Raw genomic sequence first — 7500 nt, forward strand, 5'->3', positions numbered from 1 at the left:
AGAGAGAGAGAGAGAGAGAGAGAGAGAGAGAGAGAGAGAGAGAGAGAGAGAGAGAGAGAGAGAGAGAGAGAGACGCCCGTTCGATGGATCAATAACTGGCTATTTCGGGGTTGTCGGGATTCAGCTGTGAACGTGTCAGCTGTTTCTTGGAAAGCTGGCTTCCAATGTTTAAAGGGCTTTTGTTGATCAGATAAATTGAATGTTGTGTTTTATTAATGGATGACTGGGAGCAGGAAAAAGTTCAGCAAGAGCACAGCAAAATTATAATCACGATTATTAATCACGATTAGTCACAGTTGAGAACAAAATACAGAGAAAGAGAAGAGGCGAAAAAAGTTATATATATATATTAGTGCTGTCAATAGATTAAAAAATTATTAATTAATCTGTACATTTTTCTGTAATCAATTGCAATTAATCACACCTAGCATTAAAGTTACATTTGTAATACTTTCAAAATTAAATCACCAAAATAATGTAGAAATAACAGTATTTTATTTGTATTTGTTTTTGTTTAAAGGCATCTTTTTATTTATTTTAGCCATCAATTACAGCCATTCAACACTACACGTTAATTGAAAGCTATAATTTTTTTTGAATATTTAATAGGCTTTAAAAAATATTACAACTTTTAATTTAAGTGAACGTAAAACAATCTTCAGATAAACGCATCGTAATAATTGTCACATGTGTAGCTGTGCCTTTAATATATGAGGGTACTACGCTAAGTGTTTTACCACTGGCCCAGTCGCGACGCATCAGATTTTTACCTGCGCTGCTAAAGATGCACAAAAAAGTATGTATCATTCTTCTGTTGCGCATCACGTTTGAGCTTCAGCAAGAGCCAATGAGGTTCATTCTTCTGTTGCGCATCACGTTTGAGCTTCAGCAAGAGCCAATGAGGTTCATTCTCGTGTTACGCAGCACGTTTGAGCTTCAGCAAGAACCAATGAGGTTCATTCTCGTGTTACGCAGCACGTTTGAGCTTCAGCAAGAACCAATGAGGTTCATTCTCGTGTTACGCAGCACGTTTGAGCTTCAGCAAGAGCCAATGAGGTTCATTCTTCTGTTGCGCATCACGTTTGAGCTTCAGCAAGAGCCAATGAGGTTCATTCTCGTGTTACGCAGCACGTTTGAGCTTCAGCAAGAGCCAATGAGGTTCATTCTCGTGTTACGCAGCACGTTTGAGCTTCAGCAAGAGCCAATGAGGTTCATTCTCGTGTTACGCAGCACGTTTGAGCTTCAGCAAGAGCCAATGAGGTTCATTCTCGTGTTACGCAGCACGTTTGAGCTTCAGCAAGAGCCAATGAGGTTCATTCTCGTGTTACCCAGCACGTTTGAGCTTCAGCAAGAGCCAATGAGGTTCATTCTCGTGTTACGCAGCACGTTTGAGCTTCAGCAAGAACCAATGAGGTTCATTCTCGTGTTACGCATCACATTTGAGCTTCAGCAAGAGCCAATGAGGTTCATTCTCGTGTTAAGCAGCACGTTTGAGCTTCAGCAAGAGCCAATGAGGTTCATTCTCGTGTTACGCAGCACGTTTGAGCTTCAGCAAGAGCCAATGAGGTTCATTCTCGTGTTAAGCAGCACGTTTGAGCTTCAGCAAGAGCCAATGAGGTTCATTCTCGTGTTACGCAGCACGTTTGAGCTTCGGCAAGAGCCAATGAGGTTCATTCTCGTGTTACGCAGCACGTTTGAGCTTCAGCAAGAGCCAATGAGGTTCATTCTCGTGTTAAGCAGCACGTTTGAGCTTCAGCAAGAGTCAATGAGGTTCATTCTCGTGTTACGCAGCACGTTTGAGCTTCAGCAAGAGCCAATGAGGTTCATTCTCGTGTTAAGCAGCACGTTTGAGCTTCAGCAAGAGCCAATGAGGTTCATTCTCGTGTTACGCAGCACGTTTGAGCTTCGGCAAGAGCCAATGAGGTTCATTCTCGTGTTACGCAGCACGTTTGAGCTTCAGCAAGAGCCAATGAGGTTCATTCTCGTGTTACGCAGCACGTTTGAGCTTCAACAAGAGCCAATGAGGTTCATTCTCGTGTTACGCAGCACGTTTGAGCTTCAACAAGAGCCAATGAGGTTCATTCTCGTGTTACGCAGCACGTTTGAGCTTCAACAAGAGCCAATGAGGTTCATTCTTGTGTTACGCAGCACGTTTGAGCTTCAGCAAGAGCCAATGAGGTTCATTCTCGTGTTACGCAGCACGTTTGAGCTTCAACAAGAGCCAATGAGGTTCATTCTCGTGTTACGCAGCACGTTTGAGCTTCAACAAGAGCCAATGAGGTTCATTCTCGTGTTACGCAGCACGTTTGAGCTTCAGCAAGAGCCAATGAGGTTCATTCTCGTGTTACGCAGCACGTTTGAGCTTCGGCAAGAGCCAATGAGGTTCATTCTCGTGTTACGCAGCACGTTTGAGCTTCAGCAAGAGCCAATGAGGTTCATTCTCGTGTTACGCAGCACGTTTGAGCTTCAACAAGAGCCAATGAGGTTCATTCTCGTGTTACGCAGCACGTTTGAGCTTCAACAAGAGCCAATGAGGTTCATTCTTGTGTTACGCAGCACGTTTGAGCTTCAGCAAGAGCCAATGAGGTTCATTCTCGTGTTACGCAGCACGTTTGAGCTTCAGCAAGAGCCAATGAGGTTCATTCTCGTGTTACGCAGCACGTTTGAGCTTCGGCAAGAGCCAATGAGGTTCATTCTCGTGTTACGCAGCACGTTTGAGCTTCAGCAAGAGCCAATGAGGTTCATTCTCGTGTTACGCAGCACGTTTGAGCTTCAGCAAGAGCCCATGAGGTTCATTCTCGTGTTACGCAGCACGTTTGAGCTTCAGCAAGAGCCAATGAGGTTCATTCTCGTGTTACGCAGCACGTTTGAGCTTCAGCAAGAGCCAATGAGGTTCATTCTCGTGTTACGCAGCACGTTTGAGCTTCAGCAAGAGCCAATGAGGTTCATTCTCGTGTTACGCAGCACGTTTGAGCTTCAGCAAGAGCCAATGAGGTTCATTCTCGTGTTACGCAGCACGTTTGAGCTTCAGCAAGAGCCAATGAGGTTCATTCTCGTGTTACGCAGCACGTTTGAGCTTCAGCAAGAGCCAATGAGGTTCATTCTCGTGTTACGCAGCACGTTTGAGCTTCAGCAAGAGCCAATGAGGTTCATTCTCGTGTTACGCAGCACGTTAGAGCTTCAGCAAGAGCCAATGAGGTTCATTCTCGTGTTACGCAGCACGTTTGAGCTTCAGCAAGAGCCAATGAGGTTCATTCTCGTGTTACGCAGCACGTTTGAGCTTCAGCAAGAGCCAATGAGGTTCATTCTCGTGTTACGCAGCACGTTTGAGCTTCAGCAAGAGCCAATGAGGTTCATTCTCGTGTTACGCAGCACGTTTGAGCTTCTGCAAGAACCAATGAGGTTCATTCTCGTGTTACGCAGCACGTTTGAGCTTCAGCAAGAGCCAATGAGGTTCATTCTCGTGTTACGCAGCACGTTTGAGCTTCTGCAAGAACCAATGAGGTTCATTCTCGTGTTACGCAGCACGTTTGAGCTTCAGCAAGAGCCAATGAGGTTCATTCTCATGAAACGCATCACGTTTGAGCTTCAGCAAGAGCCAATGAGGTTCATTCTCGTGTTACGCAGCACGTTTGAGCTTCAGCAAGAGCCAATGAGGTTCATTCTCATGAAACGCATCACGTTTGAGCTTCAGCAAGAGCCAATGAGGTTCATTCTCGTGTTACGCAGCACGTTTGAGCTTCAGCAAGAGCCAATGAGGTTCATTCTCGTGTTACGCAGCACGTTTGAGCTTCAGCAAGAGCCAATGAGGTTCATTCTCGTGTTACGCAGCACGTTTGAGCTTCGGCAAGAGCCAATGAGGTTCATTCTCGTGTTACGCAGCACGTTTGAGCTTCAGCAAGAGCCAATGAGGTTCATTCTCGTGTTACGCAGCACGTTTGAGCTTCAGCAAGAGCCCATGAGGTTCATTCTCGTGTTACGCAGCACGTTTGAGCTTCAGCAAGAGCCAATGAGGTTCATTCTCGTGTTACGCAGCACGTTTGAGCTTCAGCAAGAGCCAATGAGGTTCATTCTCGTGTTACGCAGCACGTTTGAGCTTCAGCAAGAGCCAATGAGGTTCATTCTCGTGTTACGCAGCACGTTTGAGCTTCAGCAAGAGCCAATGAGGTTCATTCTCGTGTTACGCAGCACGTTTGAGCTTCAGCAAGAGCCAATGAGGTTCATTCTCGTGTTACGCAGCACGTTTGAGCTTCAGCAAGAGCCAATGAGGTTCATTCTCGTGTTACGCAGCACGTTTGAGCTTCAGCAAGAGCCAATGAGGTTCATTCTCGTGTTACGCAGCACGTTAGAGCTTCAGCAAGAGCCAATGAGGTTCATTCTCGTGTTACGCAGCACGTTTGAGCTTCAGCAAGAGCCAATGAGGTTCATTCTCGTGTTACGCAGCACGTTTGAGCTTCAGCAAGAGCCAATGAGGTTCATTCTCGTGTTACGCAGCACGTTTGAGCTTCAGCAAGAGCCAATGAGGTTCATTCTCGTGTTACGCAGCACGTTTGAGCTTCTGCAAGAACCAATGAGGTTCATTCTCGTGTTACGCAGCACGTTTGAGCTTCAGCAAGAGCCAATGAGGTTCATTCTCGTGTTTCGCAGCACGTTTGAGCTTCAGCAAGAGCCAATGAGGTTAAAAAATAATGGCTAGTGCATTGGCTGGGATAAACCTACTAACATCCATTGCCATGATTTTTGGAATTACTTATTGGGAAAAGTAAAAAAAAATACGTTTTAGTCGCATAACATCGGTTAATGGAAACGCCGTTATTTCGCACTATTTTTTTATTGACATTTAGAAAATATTGCAAAGGTTTTGTGCAAATCTGTAATGGAGACCATGCTAGTGACTGTCTCTGGGAAAAGACGAGAGGCGGGATGGGGGTTTTGTGGCGTGGTGTTCGAGAAAGTGGAATTAGGAACCGGTGAAAACAAATCAAGCCGATTTTTAATAAGATAAGCAGAATTGAGAAAAATTCATAGATGTTTAAATCGACACAAGGGCGAGTAAATTATGTCAAATTTTCTTTTTTGAGCGTATTAAACATTCTAGTCAGTGTCTCTCAGTGAGATCATTCGTGGTTTGACCGTAAAGAAGACTGGCATCATGACGTCATCAGTCACATATTTAAAACGATGGTAAACCATTCACTTCCTCACTGCAATAGACCTTTGTATTTGTTCCTCATAAATTGGAAATATGAGGAAACACATATTTCAAAAAGATGCTCTAGAGAAACAGATGTCAAACAAATGGCCTTCAAACAAATACTCAGATGTAAAATACTCATTCAGTATAGACTGTCATATTCTTATTTCACACACATGCACAGATTTAAAACCGCATCATCACACAGACTTTATTCATGACTAAAGTTTTTCTGGAGTACATTTGTTTTTAGGAAGCGGTTGTTTGGAAATGACTGAAGTGTGCGTGTCAAAGCGAGGTTATGATATTCTATCAGTGTCAGTGTTTCTGAACTCCTGAAACGCCTCCATTGTAGTCTTGAGTTTCTTCCGGGAATGAACACGTCACAATATTCCTCATTATAATAATCCATACACAGAATAAAGGGGCGGGGCCTGGTTGAGTTAGTCAGTAGTGTGTTAAACTGGAGGTTATGGAAAGGGGCGGGGCATTTCCCAAACACACTTGAAGCGCTCGGCCAATCACAACACACTGCTCCAGCCGACCAATCAGAGCACAGTGTGCTTTTCAGAAGGAGGGGCTTCATAGAGACAGGAAGTAAACAGAGCGTTACTGACAGACTGGGAAGAGAGGAGCCGCAACAATGGAGAATATGAGGAGAATAATCAACATTCAAGCAGGAGAACCTGTTCTAGTAGAGCCTGAAACATCATCAAGAGTTTGAGAAAGAGCAGAATAGGTCCTCTTTAATAAATGTTCCTATGCATCAGTCTATGCTATCCCAAAAATAAAATATTGGTCTTTATAATCTTTCATCAAAACATAATGAACTTGTTTTTTCCCCACTTAATACCATGTAATCGTCCCATACAGACACACAAACTCTTCTGAACCCAAAAGCAGATTCTCAGAGGAGAGAGACAAAAACACCATGAATATTTCACTCAGATGTGCAGCCTTTTAATTCATAATTAATAGACAGAGTTTTCTAACTTGACTAAATGTTCCAGAGTTCTAGATATGATAGATCATATATAAATAATATGTGTGTAACAATATATCGTGTCACAATATATCGCAATACAAAAATGCAACAATCTCTATCGTGGATAGTGGCAATATATATTGTGGATAGTTCAGCCAAAATAAAAATTACTGTGTGAGACAAAAATTCAAGTTTTCGGAGTTTTAGTGCCAGTTCTACATTAAACTACTATATATAATGTTGAATATAATATAATATTTGTGTGTCCTGATGATGCCAGATGTCTGATGTTGCCAGTATAAAGTGGCCGACGTTATTTTAAATATATCTAGTCAGAGACAGAGTCTAAAATAATTCTGTATTTTCAGCTTCAGAATCATGAATATTGCAGGGTTCTCAAGTGTCACGCATTGGCCGTGAGACACACGCAATTCAACCAGTTCACACGCTCACACGCCACACAGTGTATATCTCACGCTGAAAAGGCAATGCCAACCAAGTTGTCCTGCAAGCTTTATACATAACGTTGTATACGAGGCGCAGGCACACAAAGTGAAGTTTCCTGCCGCCAGCGCGTCCGTATCTCGGCCAGATTGCGTTCGTTACTAGTAGGCAACATAGATGCGTGAAGTCCGCGAACACACGGAAGTTGACGGACATATTCTCGGCCACCGCGACATCGCGCGAACACACGTCGTCATGGAGAATGTAAGTTGGAAGAAAGCTCGCCAAACATTTTTAGGCTAGAACATTTAATATATAGCCCATCGTATACATTATTGATGATGCAGTCAAAAACTCTACAACTACTTTGCAACCAGGCCAGAAGCTTTGACTCAGTTTGGCTAGTTATCTGAAACTAAGGGAAATGTTATGGGAAGAAATTAAGATGTATTTCTTAATGTTATTTTAAATTATATATTATACTGTATTAATAGTCTTTCTAGTTACATTAAGGCTACGTGTATTAAAGCAGAGTGTCCTGGGTAATATTTTATATCCTGTCAAAACATACTAATCATAGCCTAATCATTGCTATTGCATTTGTATTTTTCAAAGATGTCAGGGAAAAATGCAAAAAGATTTATTTTTCCAAACTGTTTGAAACAATTTGTTATTTGTAATTTTGAAATATAACATTAAAGAGTAGGCCTATATTTGATGTGATGAATTGCTCTGTCATTTATCAGATTTACCAACTGCTATAATTTCAATTTGTGCTGGTTATATGAACAATGGGTAAAATTGGGGGCGGGGATGGGAGGGGGCGGGGCGGGGCTCCATTAAGGCTCCTCCCCTAACCGCATGTGATCTCACTCCA

At 42.9% G+C, this 7500-nt stretch overlaps 1 protein-coding gene across 1 annotated transcript in view; it reads right to left on the reverse strand.

Moving 5' to 3' along the window:
• Window positions 1–7500, reverse strand: part of fgd (faciogenital dysplasia) — a 94145-nt gene that overhangs the window by 81251 nt on the left and 5394 nt on the right. The window lies entirely within an intron of this gene.

The sequence above is a fragment of the Rhinichthys klamathensis genome, unplaced genomic scaffold (assembly GCF_029890125.1).
Source record: "Rhinichthys klamathensis goyatoka isolate OS25496 unplaced genomic scaffold, OSU_Roscu_1.1 h1tg000732l_1, whole genome shotgun sequence".
In the NCBI taxonomy this organism is placed as follows: Eukaryota; Metazoa; Chordata; class Actinopteri; order Cypriniformes; family Leuciscidae; genus Rhinichthys; species Rhinichthys klamathensis.